The sequence below is a fragment of the Ascaphus truei genome, chromosome 3, assembly GCF_040206685.1.
Source record: "Ascaphus truei isolate aAscTru1 chromosome 3, aAscTru1.hap1, whole genome shotgun sequence".
NCBI classification, from domain to species: domain Eukaryota; kingdom Metazoa; phylum Chordata; class Amphibia; order Anura; family Ascaphidae; genus Ascaphus; species Ascaphus truei.
In genome coordinates, this window is record NC_134485.1 from 365,356,089 (window position 1) to 365,375,656 (window position 19,568).

At 40.9% G+C, this 19,568-nt stretch overlaps 1 protein-coding gene across 1 annotated transcript in view; it reads right to left on the reverse strand.

Annotated features, from left to right (window-relative positions):
- PDS5B (PDS5 cohesin associated factor B) overlaps nt 1-19,568 on the reverse strand; it is a 104,294-nt gene that overhangs the window by 70,986 nt on the left and 13,740 nt on the right. The gene's annotated exons all lie outside the window — the stretch shown is intronic.

The window sequence follows — 19,568 nt, forward strand, 5'->3', positions numbered from 1 at the left end:
CATGTAAAATAAATAAAATGGTTAATAGGGGAGAAAGTCACTAACCAGCACTAAATTCACGGCAAATATATATATAAAAAGGATAAAATCCTGAAGCATTGATAGGCAACAAAATAAGTTATGGCGAGTAATTATTACGTGTGACAAAAAAAACAAAAAAAAACTCCATGGTACTGTGTACAGCAAATAAAAATACCAGTTATGGGTACATTTGCATGTAAGTGGTATGTTTATTTGCTGTACACAGTTTTACTCACCATAACTTTTTATGGTCTGGTTATACCCACTTAGCAACCTCGCACTGATGAGACCCAAAAGGTCAAAACTATAGTCTGCGAGTAGGTTTATTGGCTTTGCACATCTTTAACCCGGGCGGACTGGAAAAAGACTAATACGGTAGACATAAGCTTATAGGGGTCCATGTTAAACTGAAAGAGGCAAAAGGTGACAGTGCTCATTTGCATGTCATTACCCAAAATCCCTGGCAGCAGTGGAAGCATTGTTTGCCAAGAGAATAGGAAAATACAAGGTTGCAGACCTGGCCGAGACATGCAAATGTACCCACAAGGTGGTATTATTTGCTTGAGCATACACAAAATTAAATAGTATTATTTACTACCTGGCATCTTATACTTGCGTCATTACTAGAGGAATACATTTTCAGGTATAACTGGCAGCTAATAAGCAATATAGCATTAAGTGAAAATGGCAAAAAAGGATGGTACCCAGACAGACACGTCCTCCTGGGGCAGGGGGGGGGGGGGGGGGGTGGAAGAGTGATCTCCGTTGCTTGTGGACAGAAAATAGAGGAAGACTTGTTCTTCAAAGATTTCCTCCCTAGATATTGCACCCCTTTCAGGCCACATGGCTCATTCTCTTTACTCCCTTCAAGCTACCGTACACACTTTCCTATTGTCCTTCTGTCAAATCCTGCCCCAAATGTCTTTATTCAGATCTTCTCAATTTTCCAGTCGCTGTCTGAAGCAGTGGACCAGCTATTCTTATCAAGAGGCAGAGTCCTGCTGAGCTCCAGCTAACATGCGCTAAAGAAATTGGACCATCAAGAGCATGGTCCGGTCATTCATTTACCAGCATAGAATGTGTTCAAGGAAGGAATTACATCATTTGCAATATATGTACCAAAAGTACAGATAGAAAAATGGAAAAGAAGAAAATCTCCCAAGACACCCAATAAATTGTTTTGGATAGAAGTCACCGACTAAAGGCGCAATGCTAGCTGCATGGCAAAATCTGAAGAATGCCGTTTTGGGAAATCTGAACCATTGTAGGTTATCTTTACTTCTGTTTAGAACTGTATTGTATTCTGTATAACTTTTGCTCGATCCAGGAATATTAAACATAAGGATTACTCTGTAAGCACCAAATTTATGGCTACACCAATTCACCAAAAGTGAAAAACTCGGAGCATTACTGTGATTAACAAGAATTTGCGACAGCCCTGGCAATGCAAATAGCATAGCAGCTTCAAGGGTACATTCACTCACGTCATACTTAATACAGCTCAACCCCCTTATAATGCTGCGCTTGGGGTCCAAAGAATCACATTGCATTATAAGCAGATTGCGTTAGAAATAATGTACAATTGTATGCATTGTACAATAAAGTATTTTAGAAACCGATAATAGTGTTGTAAAGTTTCCTAAATACGAAAATTGGTAGCCACGCTTGCATCGCGTTATAATGGGGTTGAGCTGTATAAGTAGATTATAGCATATTATTTACAACCCCCATGTAAACGTACTAAGGTTTGCTACAGACAATACCTCGCTTCTGAAGCCAATGCAATTTAGAAGAAATGGCTGCTTTAGGAGGCAATTTCTAGAAGATCTCAATGTTTATAAAGTCAATTTTCAAGTTTTAGACACAGACATCTATGTGACTGTGTGTACTGAAGCAGCAGGGAAGAAAAATGCAGGCCTGTTATAATTTTCAGTCAAGTACAGAGTAAGGTTAATGCTGCTTAAATAGAATATTTTTTTTTTACAATTTACAAAAAAAAAGTTAAACTGGTCGAGATAATGACAAAGATGGAAAGCATCTATAGAAAGTAGCTCACGGAAATGTATTTTTATTCCCAAAAGGCATTATGCAATAACACAAGTCATAAAATTCATACTGTGCTTAACAGCAGATAAAAGAGTATTCATCAGAGGTGCAATCCAGTCTATTTTAAGATGTTTTTTATTTTTCCTTAAGGCACTGACCTCAAAAGCAGGCAGCAACCGGAGATTGAAGAAATGACCACTGTAAGTTTTAGGCTGGTCTTACGGCTATATCTATTTTGGTTTTTTTATGAAGCATTGTGGATGTTGCATTCATTTAGCAAACATAAAACATTTTCTAAAACATTGCACTTCTACTTATATTGATTTTTAATAGAAATGGCTGTTAAAAAAAAAAAAAAAAAAAAGGGGGGGGGGGAGGCACAAGGACGACATGAAGACCCCCCATAAATTGATGAAGAATTCAGGGAGCACTGCCTTCGCTCACAGGAACATTACTACTATTTGAATAATAATGGCAAGATTCCCATTTTATTTTTTAGGAATTTAGAGATAAAGCTCTAATACAGGGGTGGCAAACCTGGCTGGAAGTTGGAGGCAGAAATTACCTCATTGTCAAAAAGGTCACAATAAGAAAAACATTCAAATGAATACCTGCATACAATGACAGAGCATAACCTGACCATGCAGGTGGATAGTGCCGTCAGCTTATGCACGGTCAATGTGTAGTGCCGTCTGTCTACACACTGTGTCAGTGTAGAGTTTAACTTGACTGCACTATACACTGACACAGAGTTCAAGTAGGTGGGCAGGTAAAGAGGGAGTGACAGTACCTTATAGACCCTCGTTATAGAGTTGCTTCATATATCTGAGAGTCCTGTTGTGTTTTATACATAATTTTCTGATTTTTTAACTAACCTAGGAAGTGAAAAAAAAATCCATCTTTTTCTCTATCCTACCATTCATATTCCTGGGTTAAGAGACTCTAGAGAGTCTGGGGGAACATTAGAAATGTATTATCCCAACAGCCTCATGTCCACAGTGTCTCTTGTTTGTTGCGTAGTCTTCATCTGCAAGGCTGTGCGGTCTTTGGTGTGTAGAATGTCTTAGTTCCTACTTTGCTGAATATTTTTATTTGTGTTGGGTAGATGAGGGCAAACGTTATGCACATTTGCAATATATATGGACATATTTGTTGAAAACCTTTTCTTTTGATGGATCAATGCAGAAGTCTTTAAAAATGAGAATATTGTTATTTTCAAAAATCACTTCTTGGACCGGTCTAAAGCCTCTTAAAAACAGCAACCATCGCGTCTTCCCCAAGCAAAAAAAGAGGGGTGGCTATTCTGATAAGGAATAATGTCCCCTTCGTCCTCACCAAAACTCAATCTGATCCAGAGGGTCGATTTCTAATACTTCAAGGCACCCTTGCGGGCTCCCCCATAACATTGGCCAACATCTACGCCCCTAATGAAAGCCAACCCTTGTTCCTCCAGAAACTACTTGACTCACTGGAGCAACAGGCCCTCTCTTCCCTAATTATCGGAGGGGACTTTAACATGGTGGCCTCCAACACGCAGGATAGGTCAACAACCCCTAGCATCCCTCCCCCTGCTTTTCCAGCTACATCCCACACTACTCAAGCTCAAAAGAAAGCCAAAAAATGTAGGGACATAATGGCAGAATTCTCCCTCACAGACATATGGAGGGCACAGCACCAGGGTCAAAGGGACTATACCTTCTTCTCCTCCCCCCCATCAGTCCTACTCGAGGATCGACTATTTCCTAGGCACCAGCAGCATCCTCCGGGCATCCTCCCACTCAAATATAGGCCCAATCACCTGGTCTGACCACGCCCCCCTTGAACTCACTCTCTCTCTGCCCTTCGTAAAGAATAACCCATACAAGTGGAAGCTAAACGACTCCCTGCTCCACTGCCCAGAAACAGAGATGTTAGTTAGAGAAAAACTCTCTATCTTTTTTCAAATTAATAAATGGTCAGTCTCGGCCCCAGCAATGCTGTGGGAGGCCCATAAGGCCTCAATCAGGGGCGACCTAATCTCAGTCGCAGCCCATAAGAAAAAACAGAAACTCAAGCTTCAAAAAGACCTTACAGATAAGATTGCGCAACTTGAACAACAGCATAAGCACACAGCCTCCAAAAAAATATTCAAACAACTAAACCAAACTAGAGCAGCCCTCAAACACACCCAACTCGAAGAGGTAGAGAGAGCACTGAGATGGTCCAGACAAAATTTTTATGACAAGGGCAACAAGGCCGATAAGCTTTTGGCCACTAAACTCAGAGGCATCCGAGTTAAATCACAAATCTCTAAAATCTGCACTAAAAACGGTCAAATTTCATATATGGAGAAAGAGATAGCTCAGGAATTTGCAGATTTTTATTCGGACCTCTACAACTTAAACCCCCCTAACCATGACCCGACATCCCTCGAGACAATTACACAATACCTGGAGCACTGGAACCTCCTATCCCTCTCGAACAAGGAACTAGACGATCTAAATAAAGAAATCTCCCAGGAGGAACTATCAGGAGCCATTGGTTCCATTAAATTAGCTAAAACGCCCGGCCCGGACGGGTTTACCAACGCTTATTATAAAACATTCTTGCCGATTCTCTCCCCCTACCTCTTAGATATGTTCAACTCTTTCCTGCAAGGGGAACTGATCCCCTCTACAATCACCGCGGCAAACCTGGCAATTATCCACAAGGAGGGTAGAGACCCTCTCCTTTGTGGCAACTATAGGCCAATCTCCCTTCTGAATACCGATCTAAAACTCTATAGCAAGATCTTGGCAAACAGGCTCAACCCAATTCTCCCACGGCTCATTCATATAGATCAAGTAGGATTTGTGTCAGGTAGACAGGCCTCTGACAACACCCGCAAAATTGTGGATATAATAGACCATGTGCGCCTCACAGGAACCAGAGCGATGATCCTTAGTCTTGACGCAGAAAAAGCGTTTGACGGAATCAAATGGTCCTTCCTAGATCAAACTATGCTGAAATTTGGATTCAGTGGCCCCTTCCTGCAGGGGGTTAGAGCCCTCTATCAAAACCCAACAGCACAGGTAACAATTTCAGGGGGCTTCTCGAACCACCATTAAGATCAGAAATGGAACCAGGCAGGGTTGCCCCCCTTTCCCCTCTGTTATTCGCCCTAACAATTGAACCATTAGCGGCCACAATTAGGGAAGATCAGAGCATTAAAGTTATTAGAATTGGCGAAACACAATACAAAATCTCTTTATTTGCTGATGATGTGATCCTGACCCCCGCGGACCCCCACGTCTCCCTCCCCAATCTCCAAAGAGTGCTATCCCAATTCAGCACTGTATCTGACTACAAGGTCAATATAGACAAGTCATAAGCTCTAAACGTATCCCTATTAGACCAGGAATGGAGACTCCTAAAAGCTAACTATAAATATCGATGGAGCACTACCCATATTAAATACCTAGGAGTTAGAATCTCAAGCACCTATAGCTCCCTATACCAATCCAACTACCCCCCCTTGTTTGGCCAAATCAAAAAAGACCTGGAGAAATGGAAAAAGCTCCAAATTTCCTGGTTTGGAAGAATTACATCAATAAAAATGAATGTCCTGCCGAGACTTCTTTATTTCTTCCAAACACTCCCTGTCCCCGTCCCAATTGCAGCCCTGAAACATATCCAGGCCCTTATGTTCCAATTCATTTGGAATGATAAACGGCCAAGAGTACCAAGGTCTGTGATGTTGTCCCCCAAGACAAGAGGTGGTGTGGGGGTCCCCGACGTGATCAGATACTATTCGGCGGCCCAGTTGAAGCAGGCTGTGGTTTGGAACTACGACCCGGCCTCCACCTGCTGGCTAGCGATCGAATCACATCATGCTGCACCTGCCACCCTCCAGGCCCATCTCTGGTCTCCTGTGGGAAGGGAGGGAGGACCACGGCGATTCGCTCTGGGGGCAATGAGATGCACATGGGATGTCTGGCTCAAGAACAAAGGGAAATATGGCCTGCTAGCTACCCCATCCCAACTTACCCCATCTTTGGAAACCCACACTTCCCGCCTGGGTGTTCCAAAAAACAATTCGACCAATTCCAAGGTCTAGGAATAAGGCTGATTGCCAATCTGCTGAAAAACGAGGAGATCCTCTCCTTCCAAGAACTCCGCGACAAACATAAACACCAAGGTCTCCATCTGTTCAATTTTTTGCAAATTAGGCACTTCCTTCTATCCCTAGCCCCAAACGCTAAATTCCCCCCATTAACCAGGTTTGAATCCCTTTGCAGCAAGGGCTCCTACCAGAGAGGTCTGATCTCAGAGATCTATAGGGGGATGGAGACGGCAACCAGCCCCCCAATCCACAAGTATATGCAAAAATGGTCAGAGGACCTCAATGTACAGATAGATATGGACGAGTGGGAGGATATCTGGGAGTTGGCCACAAACACCTCAATCTGTACAGTGACAAAAGAGAACATATATAAAATACTATTCCAGTGGTACCTGACCCCGGCTAGGCTGAGCCAGATCTTCCCCGGCACTCCCGACCTGTGCTGGAGGGGATGTGGTCAAAAGGGGGACATGGCCCACATTTGGTGGTCATGTCCGGAGATTCAGAGGTACTGGACAAAGATCCAGAAGCTTCTACAAGAAACTATGGGGCTTCTTTTCCCCCTGGACCCCTTGACCTTCGTGCTGAGCAAACCTATAGACGACCTGCCCCCCCCCCCCCTGAGTAGACTAGTATCAGCTATCCTAACCGCAGCCAGATGCTCAATAGCGGCGGCGTGGAAACACACCAAAGCCCCAGCGAGAAACACGGTGTTGAGAAGAATAGACGAGGTCATGGCCATGGATAAACTTAAAGCAATGCTCAATAAAAAATGCCACAGTTTCGGAATACCTGGGACCCCTGGAGCGGCCCGCTAGGACTAGGCCGTCCTCGTACTGATGGAAAGGGAGGAAGAAAACAGAGTTCCCCCATCCTCTCCCCACACCCCCCCCTCCAGTATGTCTTCGCCCCCCCCCATCCCCCCATTAGACCTCCACCCCCCCCCCCCACCAACTGAAAAATACCCATTTTGGGACAACATGTTGTTTAACTCAGTTGAAAAATCTTGTCATGTGCCTATGACATTGTCGTTATCATTTGGATGTATGTTGTTCTCAATAAAAATAAAAAAAAGTGATACAAAAAAAACCCAGCAACCATCCCTTGAAAGTCCAGAAACTTTGCTACATACGGGTCTCTACTTGGGTACGTCTATCTGCTTTTTACAGGCCCAGTCAATGGGCTCTTTCAATCTTGAACAGTATTGTATTGTATGTCTTTAGTAGACATGACGTGTCCACGCAGAGAAGAGACAGGAGATAAGAAGAGACAAAGTTGATCAAGTCTTTTGCTTAAATTAATTATGGGACCCCTATTATTCTAACATTAGTCTTCGTTTATTTTCCAGACCGTCCAATTTGGTTTTGAGATCTGTATTCTCTTTAATGAGAACCTCAAGCTTTTGGGAGTCTATAGATTTTTTCCACCCCAGGTTCAGATCCCTTCTGGGCATCTGCTGCTATCGGCACCATGCGGGATAGACTCCCCAATCACCCCTCCGCCTATGAAGCGGGACATCCTTTGGTGGATCCCGAAGTTCTACAGTGTTTTCCGTAAATCCGTTAAACTGTGCCATTCTGCGATGTGAGGTAGGGTAGCCTCCATGACCGTGCTCACAGCCACAGTTGAGGACCTGCTGCTGATGCTCCACGTGTGTGGGGGGCGTGGGGGAAGGGGGCAAAGCTGCACTCCAAAATGCTGCTCACTGACCTTGGTTGAGGACCAGCCCCGTCGCTCTAGGCTACAAAAACTGGTGACTGGGGGCCAATGTTGAAAGCCAGATAGAGCTCTAGAGGTGATCATGTTAAGCCACCTCCCAGAACCAGTATTTTGCTTTTAAAGTACAATCCCTGTTATTCATCTACTCTTTAGTGGCATCAAACCAAAGAAAGTAGCAAGGGAAAATTAAATCCCTTCTAAGGCTCATTTTATGTCTACAAACGTAAAGGCTTATCACTTTCACATTTTTGTACATAACACTCCATTAATTCGGTTTAGTGGCTAGCGCATCTACTATGCAACCAAGTAACATTTTGGCCTTGGACATGCAGTCTACAGGCAAATACATCTCAGATGCTCCTAACCGTAGGCTAAGATTATAGCCCTTGCGATGGCGCGATAAGCACAATTTGCATAATGCCTATGAGGCTGCCCCTAGTGCGTGTACACAACGAAGCGACCACGTTTTGAAAAGACAAAACATTTTGTTTTTTTAAGCACGGCCGCGTGACGTCTGCCACTCGCCCCCAATATCCTGCAGCCAAGTTCACACATCGCTGGGGCAGCAGGCGTGTGCAAGGCTATGCGGTCCATCGCGCACAAGGACTATAATCTAAACAGATGGATGTCGGCCTCACCAATTGTCTTGATGTCAGGACGATGTCTCTGCTTGCCCTCTTAGAAACTGGTTCCCAAGAGAGGGACTGACGGAAGGCTCACCTGGTTTACAACACAAGGCTCTCCACTTAAGACACTTGAGGGGAGAAAAAAAAATGCCTATCTGGGGAATACCAAACATCCCTTTAATGTAAGGGGGGGGGGATTAAATTACATTACATATAGTATCAGTATCACAGCAAAACAAGTTTATCTTCAGACCTCGAGCAATCTATGCACGTTAGAAAAAAAAAACCTTAAACCATTGTGTGTATACTTTTATTATTAGTATGTTTATGCTACATTATAAATCATAATTCCCAATCCAACTATGGAAAACAACTAATATCACAATATATTTGATTTCTCTATTAATCTTGGAAAGTCATGTATTTAAAGCAGCAATCCTGCTTTCCTTTTAAAAAAAAAAAGTTATGAGTTATAAAGGTTTAAGTAGGAGGTCTACGGAGCTTAACTGCATTACGGTCAGCTCCGGGAACCCCCTGCTTCCAGAGAAACACGGGTCAATAGAAAGTTGCAAGGGATGATTTAATTTAAATACTGCTATTTCAATAGCCCATCAAATCCCATCTGAGCTGCTGCCTGTTAATCATCTATATGCTCTTTGGCGAACTTCAGACGGGCAGCAATGTTTTGTAGAGAGCAGTGGTTTCCTCCTGGCTATCCTTCAATGAGCACCATTCTTATTCAGTCTTTTTCTGATAGTTGAATCATGAAACCTCACATTAGCCAAGGCGAGATTGGTCTGCAGATCCTTGGATTTTACTATTGGGTTCTTTGTGACTTCCTGGATGATTTGCCAGTTTGTTCTTGGATAAATTTTGGTAGAACGACAGCTCCTGGGTAGTCAGACTGTGGTCTTGAACTTTCTCCATTTGTGGAAAGTGGATTGATGGAGGCCCAAGTCCTTAGAAATGGGTTTGTAACCCTTTCTTGATGGATGAGCATGAATAACTGCTTTTCTTAGGTCCTCAGAGATTTCTTTTGACCATAGCACAACGTGTTTCCAAATACCTGTATGGTGAAGACCAAAACGCACGATCTTTATACGGGGTGGAGCCTCCCAAACTCTCCCTTGAAGATCTACCTAAACACCTGAGTCTAATGATCCCCTTTAATTTAGCTGATAAAACCAGGATTTCACATACTTATGGACATACCCTGACGAATTACTCATTGTTTGTCTAATTCATACATCATTTGGTTTCAAAACTCATGGAATTGGTTAATATAAACCCTATTGGATATTCAAGGTGGTTATCATTAAAAGCTATGGAATTTCCTAGTTACATTGGTGTTCACAAACTTTGTCGCAACTGTATATAAACACACATACACAATACTTAGTTACCTAGTAGAAGAGGTTGAAAAAAACAAACAAAAAAAAAACAAAAAAAATACCCGACATGCGTCCATAAAGTTCAACCTATGTTAAATTTAGACGCGATACTATCCTATATCCGTACTTACAGTATATTGATCCAGAGGAAGGCAAACAATATAGATTTGTTTTTAAATATTTATTTATTTTTTCTAGTTTCTTTTCATGCTTTATTTACACAAATGATTCACACATTCCGTCATATCCTCATGCACTTGTATAGGATCACTAAATACTATTGCAAGTATGTTATACTGGGTATGGATTTTTGTTGAACGTGAATTTTCTTTCACGCTCTCTATTACAACAAATTTGGTACTGTTATTTGCTCTATTCAGTCCCAATTAGGTGAAATGGTGACGTCATGTATATTGACGTGGGTTCGTTACCTGCGACAAACGCCAGAATCTGACGTGATGTCACTCCTAAACGTTGGTTAATGGCGGATTTGTTGAAGTTGGTAGTACTTAAACGTAACTGTTTTTTTTTTTTTATTCCCCGATGAAGGTTCCAAACAGCTTGAGATGATTAAATAAATTAATGTTTTTATTGTGCCGTGTTTACACTTTGCTTTGTTATTACACTTTGACAGCACTTATGGGAATAGATAACACTACACTGAAGGCCCCTATAGTAATGAAAACATAAAACAATCTAAATGTAAGAGAATTTGTATTACCTCGTTATCAAAACAAAGTGCCTCTAAAAATGGACAATAGACATTATTAAAAATTAATTGTAGCATTGATCATTCATGCAATCTTTGTCAGAGTAAACATACATTTAATGTCGAATTTCGTTTCATGACAGTCTCTGACCAAAATGTAGACAAGATAAAAGGATGACACCACTGAGCAGTTATCAAGGTCATGGCATTTCCCAAAATATTATCATCATTTATAAAATGTTTTAACAGGAAGTAATACATTGAGTTACCTCTCGTTTTCAAGTATGTCCTGGGCATAGAGTTAAGGTGACAAATAATACATGGTTACAAACACAGTTATATAAGTGAACAGGGTATACATTATATACAAGACATTGCACGCACAGTAAAAGATAATATATATTATAGGCGTATGTTACAGTTACAGACCAGATTAAAATGTGAGACAGCTTTAGTTTTGAAAGAACTTAGACTGGTGGTGGCTTTAAGAGTCTCCGGTAGATAGTTCCAGTTTTGGGGTGCACGTTAAGAGAAGAGGAGCGGCCAGATACTTTGTTGAACCGTGGGACCATGAACAGTCTTTTGGAGTCAGATCTCAGATGATAAGTGCTGCAGGTGGTAGGTGTGAGGAACTTGTTCAGATAGATGGGTAGCTTGCCCAGAAAGTATTTGAAGGTAAGTGGAAACTCAGGGTACAGGGGATAAGGAGGTTGGTTTGTTTCGGAATATAGTGAGCAGCATCAACATCACCAAATGACAGCAAATTGCTGGCACCTTTTGGTTGCCACCTTTGCTGGGACCTGGGTGGTAAAATCTCCGAGAGAGTCTGTGGTAAAGTGATAACAGCTGCAGAGTAAACAGACACCCATAGAAGAGATGCAGGGGGAGTTGCTGACGAACTTCAGGTCTTTAAAGTTGTGCGTTTTTTCCTGATGTTCTGCAAAATATATGTTGATCATACTACTAGTTGCAGAAACCTCTTTGCTGGTACACTGCAAGGGCTCTAAATTAGGGCCGTTCTATAGTGTGTGTGTGGCCGTGCGCGCTTGTGTGAACGCACGGGCACGTGACCCACGCTTTCTGTGTTTATGCTGTGAGCGATTGAGGTTATGTATGTATGTAAGATTGTGTAGAAAGCAAGTGCATCAGAAAAAGCAAGTCCTGTTTGGCATAATAAACTGCAGTTTGGGATAAACTCCTTCAATGTAAGCATATAGCATAACGAAGCCCTAATAGGGTTAGGGGACTAGTACCTAATGCCAGCGGCACCATAAATAAATAGTACAGACCAACGTCCCATAAATCAGAGAAAAAAAGGGTACAGCGACCCACAAAGTGAACTCACTCAGTTTCTCCTGGAGTATCCAACCTCAGAATCTTCATAGGCGGGCAATCTGATGGCAGTAACAAGTAGAAAAATAAGGCAGCGCACTGCCCAAAATAACAGAAGGAGGCTCACGGTTTTTAGCAACAAAAAAATAGATTACATAAAAAGTGGACAAAAGGGTCCCCCCTAGGCCGCAGCAGGGGTCCACCAACGCGTTTCAGGCAAAAATGCCCTTTATCAAGGTGTACAAAACAACCCAAAAAGCCCCAATTTATAATACAGCGCCGATCGCGCTATCACGTGACATCATGGACGGCGCGACCAATCAGAAAGCAGCACCTATTAGACGTGTCCCAATTGGCCATTGGGATCACATCAATAGAATAAACTTTATTAGACCTCACATGTCTGCAAACACAAGGCAATGAGTATAGGCAAACAGGTAGTGCGCTCTGATTGGTGCACTGACTTCTGGAACAATTGTAACTTTATTAAACTGACATTTAAAACCATCCATGAAAACAAAGAAGGGCTTCTTAAACCTTAGTGCAAAGATAAAAACAACAAAATATAGAGAACAAACATTCTACATAAAGACCAACATTAATAATAAACTTAAAAACGTAAACATATGTATATAGTGTTATTAATCAAAATTGTGAGAGAGATAATAATACATTGACTCCCATAGAAAATTTGACTATGCCCTAAATGGCATGAATATTAAAAAATGACAAAAATAGCACAGTTGCACAAAAACATTTGCAAGACCAGGAGGGCACAAAATAGATTCATACATAATTATTAAATGTTACTTAATCATTTATATCCCCTCTTTCCTTTAAGATTACTAAGCACATACACCAGAAATTAACCCTAAAGTAAAAAAAGAAGGGGAGAATCCCCTAAATATGGAATCAATAATGGTCATATGTGAACATAAGTTTGTCCAAAGGGAAGGGGGCAAGGTCAACATTTGAATACTCCAAAGAACAATAAACAATTGCATGTGAAAAGATCTGTAAAAGGATTAGGTATATGTCAATTACACAAAGCAGGAACATGATAGTTTCAAAAGACCAATAGTCTATTACAGAATATTATTTACCTAAGGAACATCAATCACCTCAGAAAATATCTATAGCAGAAGATAACATATTTTTATCAAGTTTTTAGGGAATTTTCTAGGAAGGTTCCCTGGTAGATATTTGGCAGATATTTCAACACTTAATTAGCAAGATTTTTTTTATAGAAAAAACACTTAGTTAGCAAGATTTTTGGCAAATTTTATAACCAATCTCTCAAACATTTTTGGCAAATTTTTGGCAAATTTCTAACCATTTATTTAACAAATTCTGCAACAGGTTTTACAGTAAATCTCTAGCAGGATTAATAACAGAATTTTCAGCAAGATTATTGCAAGACTTTTAGCAAAAATCAGAGGAAATGTCCCAGGTCTCAATCTGTATTAAGTCCAAATGGAACCTGGGTTTTCAAAGTAAATATCCAAAAGGCCTCTCTCTGATCAAGCCTCTTGGTACGATTACCACCTCTCTCATGACACAAAACTGACTCAATCCCACAAACTTTAAGTTATCTACCATCTCCCTGTGGGCAGTGGGTACAGTGTAGTGGAACTGGATGATTGAGATTTTTTTTCTTAATGAGCCTCACATGCTCCATAATGCGTATTTTGAGGCTCCGTGTAATCCGGCCCACGTACTGTTTCCCACACCCACAGGTGAGAAGGTAGATCACAAAAAGTAGTCTAACAATTGATATAGCTACGTATATTGAAAATTTCCTTAGTACATGTACTCTGAAAGGTTTTGGTTGGGGATAAATGAACGCAGATTTTCCATGAACCACATCTATATGAGCCTATGGTTACAGGGTTTCTATTATGTGAGTGACCTGAGAACAAACTGGGGGATAGTGAATTAGATATAGTTTTGGCCTTTCTGAAGACCAGTTTGGGTTTATGTGGCAGATTATGTCCTAAGACAGGATCAAGGAGCAATATGCTCCAATGTTTTTCCAATATTTGTCTAACTTCTTGTGCCTGTCGACTGAACTGAGTGATAAATAAAGGGCTGTCTAATTGAGATGTCTTTTTTGATTTTCTTTTTAACAATTCGCTCCTTTCCATAATTTCAACTTCTCCCCTTGCTTTATTTAGATCAAGGGGGTCATGACCCCTGGCCAGAAATCTATTATATAAGTCATCTGATTGCCTATGGAAGTCAACATCTTAAGAGCAGTTTCTTTTAAGTCTCATAAACTGCCCTTTTGTATTCCTTTTATGAGTGGCCTGGGGTGGCAGCTGTCTGCTCTTAAATAAGTGTTTCGTGAATTTTCCTTTCGAAAAATGTCTGTGTGAATACTCAAGGAGTGATCAATATATAATAATAAATCTAAATATTTAAGGTGATGTTGATCAAAAGAAAATGTGAACTTTAAACCATAATCATTATTATTAAGTGAATCTATAAATAATAACATAGTATTAGTGTCACCTTCCCAAATAAAAAGAAGGTCTATAAAACGACGATAAAAAACAATGTGATCCCTAAACAGGTTCCTATCTCCAAACACGTGGAACGACTCCCACCATCCCATGAATAAGTTTGCATAGGATGGGGCAAAGCTGGTACCCATAGCAGTTCCACGTGTTTGGAGATAGTAAACACCGTCAAACAAAAAATAATTGTGTGTTAATAAAAAGTGAATAGAATCCAAAATAAAACTCCCCTGTGCTGGTGATAAATCTGAAGTATCCAAAAAATAACTTGAAGCTGCCATCCCCAGGTCATGTCTAATGATGGTATAAAGTGATGTGACATCCATAGACAACCAGATGAAATTGGGCTTCCAAGAGAAACCTTCTAACTGATTAATCAAATCAACACTGTCCAAAATATTGGACGGAAGAGCTAATGCCAGGGGTTGTAGATAGTGATCCACGTACCGTGAGAGACCATCTCCCAAAGACCCAATGCTAGAGACTATTGGCCTCCCTGGAGGAGAGACCAACGTCTTATGGATCTTTGGGAGATGGTGAAACACGGCCGGGGTGGGAAATGGATTATATAAGAACTCAATCTCATTAGTATCTAATACACCCAAAATTTTCCCTCTCTCTAAGTGTTCCTTTAGATCAGACATGAATGAACATGTGGGGTCGGCAGGAAGTACAGCATAGGAGAGAGTATCAAGTTGGCGTTTAGCTTCCTTGTGGTAGTCACTCCTATGCTGCACCACTACCGCCCCACCCTTGTCCGCATTCTTAATGATTACTTGTTTATTTAATTTTAAGTCTTTTAACGCTTTGGCCTCACCTTTAGTTAAAGCTGCAGTTCAGTCAATATCCTGCATGTGTTTTTTTTAATAAATCAGTTCTGTAGTAAGAAAAAATACTTTTAGCATTTTCTGTTTTAAAAAACAACAACTTTGAAAGACCAATTTTCTTGTATTCTATTTTAACAGCCATTTGCCAAGGCACTGCCCCTTCATGTCCTGTCACAAGCCCTGGCATACCCCTTTGTCAGCCCTGCCCTCCCTCTAGCACATGTCAGTGCAGGAATGCTCATGAATATTCATGAGCTTCCACTTACTGACAGAAGCAAATAAAAACATATGCCAGCTCTAATTATGTCACCAAATTTCTCCTATCAATACATGGAGAACGAATTGACTGGCAGCTATACAGTTCTTTAGGTAATTAGAGATTGCACACATGAAACTATTGAAATAAAAAAATAAATTAAAAAAAAAAAAGACTGAACTGCAGCTTTAAGTTATTGGTCAAGGATTTATATGTGCTTAGTAATCTTAAAGGAAAGAGGGGATAAATGATTAAGTAACATTTAATAATTATGTATGAATCTATTTTGTGCCCTCCTGGTCTTGCAAATGTTTTGTGTGCAACTGTGCTATTTTTGTAATTTTTTAATATTCATGCCATTTAGGGCACAGTCAAATTTTCTATGGGAGTCAATGTATTATTATCTCTCTCACAATTTTGATTAATAGCACTATATACATATGTTTACGTTTTTCATTTTCAGCTGTAATTGTTATTATTCTTTTTTTAAGTTTATTATTAATGTTAGTCTTTAAGTAGAATGTTTGTTCACTATATTTTGTTGTTTTTATCTTTGCACTAAGGTTTAAGAAGCCCTTTTTTGTTTTCATGGACGGTTTTAAATGTCAGTTTAATAAAGTTACAATTGTTCCAGAAGTCAGTGCACCAATCAGAGCGCACTACCTGTTTGCCTATACTCATTGCCTTGTATTTGCAGACATGTGAGGTCTAATAAAGTTTATTCTATTGATGTGATCCCAATGGCCAATTGGGACACGTCTAATAGGTGCTGCTTTCTGATTGGTCGCGCCGTCCATGATGTCACGTGATAGCGCGATCGGCGCTGTATTATAAATTGGGGCTTTTTGGGTTGTTTTGTACACCTTGATAAAGGGCATTTTTGCCTGAAACGCGTTGGTGGACCCCTGCTGCGGCCTAGGGGGGACCCTTTTGTCCACTTTTTATGTAATTATTTTTTTGTTGCTAAAAACCGTGAGCCTCCTTCTGTTATTTTGGGCAGTGCGCTGCCTTATTTTTCTACTTGTTACACGTCTAATAGGGACACGTCTAATAGGAGCTGCTTTCTGATTGGTCGCGCCGTCCGTGACGTCACGTGATAGCGCGATCTGCACTGTATTATAAATTGGGGCTTTTTGTACATCTTGATAAAGGGCATTTTTGCCTGAAACGCGTTGATGGACCCCTGCTGCGGCCTAGGGGGGCCCTTTTGTCCACTTTTTATGTAATAAATCTATTTTTTTGTTGCTAAAAACCGTGAGCCTCCTTCTGTTATTTTGGGCAGTGCACTGCCTTATCTTTCTTTATGTATGTATGTGCACACGTTTAAATAAGTTTCGAAATAAATACTTTAATACATTTTTTTTTAGTGTGTGTGTGTGTTCATTTGCATGTCTTAGACAGGTCTGCAACCCTGTCTTTCACCATTATCGCCCAGCACACAGCACTTCCACTGCAGCAAGGGATTCTGAGAAATGACATGCAAATGCGCACACAGTGCCACCTTTTATCTCAAGCTCACATTACATGAATAACCCTTAGCCAATGCATACTGCTTTAGACACAGCTTTTAAGCAAGGGCTTGGGAGATGCAAAGCCAGAAAACCCACTCACAAACATGTTTCAACCTTGATGGGTATCATCAGTGTGAGGTTGGTTGCTGGCATTTGCTCATTTGAGATTAAGAGTAGGTAATCACCACACTTAAGGTTATGGTGGGTAAAAAAAGTGATAAAAACCCTCCACAGTAAAGCATATAGCAACTGTAAATATTACTGTATATTCATTTGCATGTCGTAGACAGGTCTGCAACCCTGTCTTTCACCATTATCGCCCAGCATACAGCACTTCCACTGCAGCAAGGAATTCTGGGAAATGACATGCAAATGAGCACACAGTGCCACCTTTTATCTCAAGCTCACATTACAGGGTTGTTCATGTAATGTGAGCTTGAGATAAACGGTGGCACTGTGTGCTCATTTGCATGTCATTTCCCAGAATCCCTTGCTGCAGTGGAAGTGCTGTATGCTGGGCGATAATGGTGAAAGACAGGGTTGCAGACCTGTCTAAGACATGCAAATGAATATACAGTAATATTTACAGTTGCTATATGCTTTACTGTGGAGGGTTTTTGTCACTTTTTTTACCCACCATAACCTTAATAAGTGTGGTGTGATATATATATATATATATATATATATATATATATATTACAGTGGTCGACAAATAACCAAAAAATCTACTCGCCACCTAGTACCAAACGTGTGCTGCTTGGGCCAATATTTACTCGCCCGGGGGTTAAATCCACTCGCCTGGGGCGAGCAAATGTATAGGTTTGTCGAACACTGTGTGTGTGTGTGTGTGTGTGTGTGTGTGTGTGTGTGTGTGTGTGTGTGTGTGTGTGTGTGTGTGTGTGTATATATATACACACATATATACATACACACACACACACACACACACACACACACACACACACACACACACACACACAAATACAACTGTATGCTCATCTGCATGTCTTAGGCAGGTCTGCAACCCCGCCTTTCACCATTATCACTCAGCACTTCCACCGCAGCAAGGGATTCTGGGAAATGACATGCAAATGAGCACAGTGTGCCACTTTTTGCTTCACAAACCATTTTTAACATCGTTCCCTATAGGCTTAAGCTTGCTGCATGGTCACAGCCAGGGTTAAGGTGCATACCCAGAACACACACACACACACACACACTCCTCCACTATGTTATTATCCCCTTTGAAAAAGTCACCGCAGTGTGACGAAACGCGTCAGGGTACGTAGTTACAACATTACGTCATCACGCAAGTGCGCGCTTTACGGCCGGAGCGCGCATGGAGTTGGATTGAGGCTGTAATACTCGGAAATCGCACTACAAGCAGAGATACGGTTATTTGTCCATCAGCAGCTGCTGAAGGGGAACCGGATAGGATATCGATCTGTTGGTGTGATCCAGGACGGTGTTACTTTGTTGGTGGTGATTATATCACAAATCGCTAGAATTTCTATTACTTTTGTGAGTGTTCTTAACCCCCTTGTCCTTCCTTTTTACATTAAATGTACATTTTTACACTATGGGACGTGCGCTCTCGGTTCTCGTTTCTATAAATTTCTGCTGGAATTGGTTTTTCCATCTGAGAGCAGCCTTGGATCCCTGGATTTACATTTTGTTCCCAATTTGAATCATTCAGGACTCAACTAAGGGTTGGACTTTCTGCACATTTTGTTTTTTCTTTTTTTATATGTAATATTTTTTCATATATGTGTATTATCACAGTTGATGGCACAAAATATTTTTTAGATTAATTATTGTTTTTCACTCTATTTTACATGTATTAGTATAATTATATTCACATTGGTATTTATAACACTGGTTCACAAGACACACACACACACACACACACACACACACACACACACACAGATCACTAATAGATCACAGTTCACGTTAATCACCTTTTTCTGAGATATTTCCTCTGTAATTTGCCTTAAACACATTGTTGTATATAGTTCACATATTTTAGGACATTGTCACAAGTTAGCGCCGTTGCAATCGTTTTTCTTTAACTAAATATAGAGATACTAGATTTAGAGAGGTGTAGACAAGAATTCTTTGTGCGCTCTCTTTTCTAAAATCTGAATAATAGTGGCCACGCCACAGGTAAGGGCAACCCGGGGCAGTTGCACAGGGCCGCACACTATAGGGGGCCCTTAAATTGAGTTGATGCTGTGATATTTACATGACAGCTTGTGATGTTAGTGTATTTTTCTAATTGAGATCATCTTCATTTTATGCACTTTATCTTTGGTTGTGGGGTCACATGATCTGAATGAAAAACGTCATGAAAAGAACCAGTCTGTGAGGTCGTCTTGATAACCAAGAATGCTACTTGTCAGCTGCAGTGTTGCTCTATGTATGGGAACCATCAGTGAAGCCTCAGATCCACGAGCCGACATAGTGGCGGGGAGGAGTTCCCTCCTGTGATTGATTATATCAGACGCTGTGTCGATATCTCTCCGTGTGGTTG